Genomic DNA, 7,500 nt, shown 5'->3' on the forward strand with positions numbered 1-7,500 from the left:
TGTGGTGTGAGAAACAAGGTATGAGGATGAGGTATGAGGTATGTGGTGTGAGAAACAAGTTATGAGGATGAGGTATGTGGTGTGAGAAATAAGGTATGAGGATGAGGTATGTGGTATGAGGTATGAGGATTAAGGTATGAGGATGAGGTATGAGGTATGTGGTGTGAGAAACAAGGTATGAGGATGAGGTATGAGGTATGTGGTGTGAGAAACAAGGTATGAGGATGAGGTATGAGGTATGTGGTGTGAGAAACAAGGTATGAGGATGAGGTATGAGGTATGTGGTGTGAGAAACAAGGTATGAGGATGAGGTATGAGGTATGTGGTGTGAGAAACAAGGTATGAGGATGAGGTATGAGGTATGTGGTGTGAGAAACAAGGTATGAGGATGAGGTATGAGGTATGTGGTGTGAGAAACAAGGTATGAGGATGAGGTATGTGGTGTGAGAAATAAGGTATGAGGATGAGGTATGTGGTATGAGGTATGAGGATTAAGGTATGAGGATGAGGTATGAGGTATGTGGTGTGAGAAACAAGGTATGAGGATGAGGTATGAGGTATGTGGTGTGAGAAACAAGGTATGAGGATGAGGTATGAGGTATGTGGTGTGAGAAATAAGGTATGAGGATGAGGTATGAGGTATGTGGTATGAGGTATGAGGATTAAGGTATGAGGATGAGGTATGAGGTATGTGGTGTGAGAAACAAGGTATGAGGATGAGGTATGTGGTGTGAGAAATAAGGTATGAGGATGAGGTATGAGGTATGTGGTGTGAGAAATAAGGTATGAGGATGAGGTATGAGGTATGTGGTGTGAGAAATAAGGTATGAGGATGAGGTATGAGGTATGTGGTGTGAGAAATAAGGTATGAGGATGAGGTATGAGGTATGTGGTGTGAGAAATAAGGTATGAGGATGAGGTATGAGGTATGTGGTGTGAGAAACAAGGTATGAGGATGAGGTATGAGGTATGTGGTGTGAGAAACAAGGTATGAGGATGAGGTATGAGGTATGTGGTGTGAGAAACAAGGTATGAGGATGAGGTATGAGGTATGTGGTGTGAGAAATAAGGTATGAGGATGAGGTATGTGGTATGAGGTATGAGGATTAAGGTATGAGGATGAGGTATGAGGTATGTGGTGTGAGAAACAAGGTATGAGGATGAGGTATGTGGTGTGAGAAATAAGGTATGAGGATGAGGTATGAGGTATGTGGTGTGAGAAATAAGGTATGAGGATGAGGTATGAGGTATGTGGTGTGAGAAATAAGGTATGAGGATGAGGTATGAGGTATGTGGTGTGAGAAATAAGGTATGAGGATGAGGTATGAGGTATGTGGTGTGAGAAACAAGGTATGAGGATGAGGTATGAGGTATGTGGTGTGAGAAACAAGGTATGAGGATGAGGTATGAGGTATGTGGTGTGAGAAACAAGGTATGAGGATGAGGTATGAGGTATGTGGTGTGAGAAATAAGGTATGAGGATGAGGTATGTGGTGTGAGGTATGTGGATTAAGGTATGAGGATGAGGTATGAGGTATGTGGTGTGAGAAACAAGGTATGAGGATGAGGTATGTGGTGTGAGAAATAAGGTATGAGGATGAGGTATGAGGTATGTGGTGTGAGAAATAAGGTATGAGGATGAGGTATGAGGTATGTGGTGTGAGAAATAAGGTATGAGGATGAGGTATGAGGTATGTGGTGTGAGAAATAAGGTATGAGGATGAGGTATGAGGTATGTGGTGTGAGAAACAAGGTATGAGGATGAGGTATGAGGTATGTGGTGTGAGAAACAAGGTATGAGGATGAGGTATGAGGTATGTGGTGTGAGAAACAAGGTATGAGGATGAGGTATGAGGTATGTGGTGTGAGAAATAAGGTATGAGGATGAGGTATGAGGTATGTGGTGTGAGAAATAAGGTATGTGGTATGAGGTGTGTGGTATGTGGTGTGAGAAATAAGGTATGAGGATGAGGTATGATATGTGAAGTATGAGTCAGTGTGGTATGTGGTATGGGGTATGAGGTGTGTGGAATAAGGTATGAGGATGAGGTGTGAGGTATGTGGAATAAAGTATGAGGTGTGAGGTATTAGGTATGTGGAATAGCCACCACCACTGCCCACCACCTTCCAATACCTTCACCGCCCACACCCCACCCACCACCCCCTTCACCGCCCACCCACCACCCTCTTCACCGCCCACCACATTCCAACCCCTTCACCGCCCCCACCCCTACACCCTCCACCCCCTTAACCCCCCAACAACCCCACCCACCACCCCCTTCACCCCCCCACAACCCCACTCCTCAAACCCCCAACAACCCCACCCTCCACCACCTTCACCGCCCACCACCTTCCACCCCTTCACCGCTCTCTTCAGGCCTTATCTCTCTCGATCTTAATTGTTATCTACCTCCCTCGTAATCTTTATCTGATACATAGATAGATAGGTATAACGGGCATCGAAGGGGGTGCGTGGAGGCGTTTATTTGTTTGTTTGTTTGTTTTTTTTGCTTTATATAGATTTTTGGTGTGTTTTTTTATTTGTTTGTTATATATTTGTTATTTTTTTTATCTTTTTTTTGTTTTTATTTTTTCTCTCCCTTCTAAGTCTCTATATACCTCTCTGTCTGTCTGTCTATCTCATTATCTATCTATCTGTTTATTTGTCTGTCTATCTGTCGATCTTCCCTAGTCTATCTATCAATCAAAGTGTCTATCTATCTATCTAAGTATCTATCTATCCAGCAAAGTCTATCTATCCAGCAAAGTCTATCTACCTTTCAGTCTATCTACCTTTCAGTCCATCGCCCTGTTTATCTACTTATCTATCTATCTACCTTTAAATCTATCGCCCAACTTATCTACTTATCTCTCTATCTACCTTTCAGTCTATCACTATCAATCTATCGCTCTGTTTATCTACTTATCTATCTATCTGACAACATCTATCCCTCTTCCATCCCCTCTAAATTAAAACAACTTAAAAAAAAATAAAAATATAAATAAATAGTATATAAAAATTCCATCAAGGAAAAACAAAATTATCTCTTACTTATCCTTATGTATAAAAAAAAATCAATAACATTTAAACAAAAGAATTTTAGAACGAGTCACGTTTTCTTTTCTCTTTTTTTTTCAAAATGATTTCGATGGTAAACTATTATAAATTGGCCGCACTTAATCATCTTGTGCAGGAAAGCGCTCCTTCATGAATAATCAAAGATGTTTTTGCGAGATAAGAGTAAGACCACCGCCTCTGAGGAGTCGGGGAAGTGTTTTTGTTTTTGTTTGTTGTTTGTTTTTGTTTGGTTGTTGTTTGTTTTTTTCTTTAAGTTTTCCCCGTGATTGTGTCTTTTTTTTTCCTGTCTTTTTCTTTCGTAGTCTTTTTTTTTTTGTCTCTCTCTCACTCTATTTCCATATCTATTTCCCTTCTCTCTCTCTCTCTCTCTCTCTCTCTCTCTCTTTCTCTTTCTCTCTCCCTCTCTCTCTTTCTCTCTCTCTTTCTCTCTCTCTCCCTCTCCCTCTCTCTCTCTCTCTCTCTCTCTCTCTGTATATATATACATACAAATATATATATGTATATATATAGATATAAATGCCTATATACAACGAGCAGCCTCTGAAAACCCGAGAAAAGTAAAGGAACAAGAAAGGACGAAAGGGAACGAGAGGAGAGAAGATCGTGGGGGTAGGGGGTTTGGGGGGGCGTGGCGACCTGTAAATTGAGTGGTCAAACAACAAGCGCGCACGATCACCCGGCCCACGCCACGTCATCAATTATCTGCAGCCAATCGCAAGCCGCCCTTTCCTCCTGGCCGGGTTCTAATTGGTGGTTTCGGCGGCGGCGATGGGAGATGGGTAAGGTTCGGTGCGTTCGCTAATGATAGCCGAGCGACGGAGGAGGGAAGGCAGCGGTAATTGAGAGTAGACTGTGATAATGCCGGTCTTGCTGAAACAAGACAACAACTTTATTATTTTCGAGCCTTGTGCGGCGGTGGTGGTAGGAGGAGGAGGAGGAGGAGGAGGAGGAGGAAGAGGTGTTTCGGTGGTTATCGTACAGCGTTCAGTAAGGAAGGTCTTCGGTTTCCCGCTACGTTCGTTCGCTCGATTCGCTAAGCGCTAGGGAGGAGCGAGCGATCTTTTGTGAAGCGCTCGTTTGAGATATATTATTATTTTTTTTCCATTCTTTTTCTCTTTTTTTTTAGATTTTGTAGCCTCGAGGAAATCGTCATATAGGCCTTCATGGTTTCAATTAAATCCAGGTAGTTATACATTTCCCCTCCCTCCCCCTCCTCCCCCCCTCTCTCTCTCGCGAAGGAAATAAGTAAAAAAAAAAGAAAAAAAAAAAGGGTGAAGGAAATTATAACAATATAATAATACCAATGATATCAATTTATTTCTTTCCGAACCAAATTATGACCCAGCACCTCCTTTTATATTTTCACTCTTCTTTTCTTCTTTCTATCTCCTTTTGTCTCCCTCTCCCTCCTTCCTCCTCCTCCTCCGAACAACAACCGCCGATAAATAAAGACTTTGAGAAACCGAGCCCATGATGGAGCGAGGCAGAAGATGGCGGTGACAATGATATATTAATTACGAAAATGACTGCCCTCCTCGCTCCCTGCCTTATTTCCTGAATAACGGCGGGATATCAAAGGGAGTGGGAGGAGAGGGAGTGGGAGGGAGGGAGGGAGGGAAAGAGAGAGAGATGGGCAGTAGAAGGGAGGAAGGGAGAGAAGGAAGACGGAGAGGGAGAGAGAGAGAGGGGGAGAGAGAAAGGGAGCGAGAGAGAGATAGATAAATATATATATATATATATATATAGAGAGAGAGAGAGAGAAATAGAGATATATATAGAGAGAGATAGAGAGATAGAGAACTAAAGAGAGAGAGAGAGAAATAGAGCGAGAGAGAGAGAGCGAGCGAGAGAGAGAGAGAGAGAGAGCGAGAGAGAGAGAGAGAGAGAGAGAGAGAGAGAGAGAGAGAGAGAGCGAGAGAATGACCCCATGGTCAAAACAAGGTCCATTCATAAAATAACAAATTGTTTCGAAACCAGTTATTATGATAATTCTCTTTATAAGGGAGGGAGGAGGGGGTAGGATGAAGGGGGGGGGGGGCTTGATCATAGAGGTGATCGTCAACATTTAATTGGAATTTTAACATCGCTGAATGAATTACGTCTAGAGGTATACTTTCGTTTTTATTAATAGTGAACGCAGAGGCAGATGTAGGCCTACCGAACGAGGAATTTTAATGACCCAATTTTGATGCGTTTGACGTGGAAAATTACTGCGGGTAATAATCATTATTAAACAGAATGGAGTAATAGGAAAAAGAGGGCGAAAAGAAAAGGAAAATTTAGTTTTTCTCCGTATTTTCTTTGTTTTGTTTTTCTTTTCCATTACTGCTAGTTTCTTTTTTATTCTGTTTTATCATATAATCCTTTATCTTATTTTCTTTTTTTTTCCTTTCTTTTTCTCCTTATCTCTGCTTCTCCTTGCTTATCCTCCTCCTCCTTTTCCTTCTTTTTCTTCTCTATCCTTTTCCTCTCTTCTTTCCTCCTCCGTCTACTTCTCTTCCTCCTCCTCAAGTTTTTCCCCATCATCACCCTTTTCCTCCTTCCATTCCTCTTCCTTCTCTTCCTTCTCTCCCCCTTCTCCTCCTCTTCCTCTTCCTTCATTCTTCTCTTCTCCCTCCTCCTCCTCATCCTCTTCTCCCTCCTCCTTTTCTTCCTCCTCTTCTCCCTCCTCCTTTTCTTCTTCCTCTTCTCCCTCCTCCTTTCCTTTTTCCTCTTTTTTTTCCTCTTCTCCCTCCTTTTCCTCCTTTTCTCAATCTTTTTCCTCCTCTTCTCCTCCTCCTCTTCCTCCTCTTCTCCCTCCTCCTTTTCTTCCTTATTTTCCTCCTTTGCCTCTTCTTTCCTTCTATTCGCATCCTTATGATTATCGTCTCATTATCATCAATTCCACTCCTTCTAATAGACGTACAAGCATCATTAGAAACAAAATCTGGCATGCTAGTAGTTTTAATAGTAGTTGTGGCGGCTGTAACCATAGTATCTGTGGTAATGGTATCTGTAATAGCACTAGGAGAAAGCTGAATAGTAGTAGTGGTACTTCTGGTTAGATGTAGTTTAGTGATAGTAATTAAATGTGAAATTGGTTGGGATGGTAGTAATTGTAGGAAGTGTACTAGTGATAGTGGTAATAGTGGTAATTGTACTATCGATAATAGTGCTAGTATTGCTATTGATAGTAATGGTGTTAATAGCAGTAATAGTAGTAGCAATAGTAGTCATAGTATATTGGGGTGATGTCGTGGATAATAGCAACAAAGTGCCAAGGATTTTAGTAGTGATAATACTATTGACGGTAGTAGCACTATAAGTATTAGTAGTAGCAATAGTTATATTATCAATATTAATAATTGTAATAATAGCAACATAAGACATAAAATAGTAACAACATGAGAATGAATATCTCATCAATACAAGATATGTATTTAACCGGTTTCAAATATTAGTCGAAAATACACGTATTCCTGACGAAGATATATTCGAAACCGGTTAAATATATCTCTTGTATTGTGAAGATATGTATTTCTGACGAAGATATATTGGAAACCGGTTAAATACATCTCTTGTATTGTGAAGATATGCATTTCTGACGAAGATATATTAGAAAACGGTTAAATACATCTCTTGTATTGTGAAGATATGCATTTCTGACGAAGATATATTAGAAAACGGTTAAATACATCTCTTGTATTGTGAAGATATGCATTTCTGACGAAGATATATTAGAAAACGGTTAAATATATCTCTTGTATTGTGAAGATATGTATTTCTGACGAAGATATATTGGAAACCGGTTAAATACATCTCTTGTATTGTGAAGATATGCATTTCTGACGAAGATATATTAGAAAACGGTTAAATACATCTCTTGTATTGTGAAGATATGCATTTCTGACGAAGATATATTAGAAAACGGTTAAATACATCTCTTGTATTGTGAAGATATGCATTTCTGACGAAGATATATTAGAAAACGGTTAAATATATCTCTTGTATTGTGAAGATATGTATTTCTGACGAAGATATATTGGAAACCGGTTAAATACATCTCTTGTATTGTGAAGATATGCATTTCTGACGAAGATATATTAGAAAACGGTTAAATACATCTCTTGTATTGTGAAGATATGCATTTCTGACGAAGATATATTAGAAAACGGTTAAATACATCTCTTGTATTGTGAAGATATGCATTTCTGACGAAGATATATTAGAAAACGGTTAAATACATCTCTTGTATTGTGAAGATATTCCTTCGCATTCATACCTTTTCTGCAAATATTTGTAAACCGATTTTTAAAACAAACGGATCAGAAAATGAGATTTGATAAAAGACTAAAGTAGTTATTCCGTCTAAAATTATGATGATTAAGATAATGATAGTAATTGTAATAAGGACTGATAACAGCGATATAAATTATAATAAT

Source organism: Penaeus chinensis, chromosome 28, assembly GCF_019202785.1.
Source record: "Penaeus chinensis breed Huanghai No. 1 chromosome 28, ASM1920278v2, whole genome shotgun sequence".
Classification (NCBI taxonomy): Eukaryota; Metazoa; Arthropoda; class Malacostraca; order Decapoda; family Penaeidae; genus Penaeus; species Penaeus chinensis.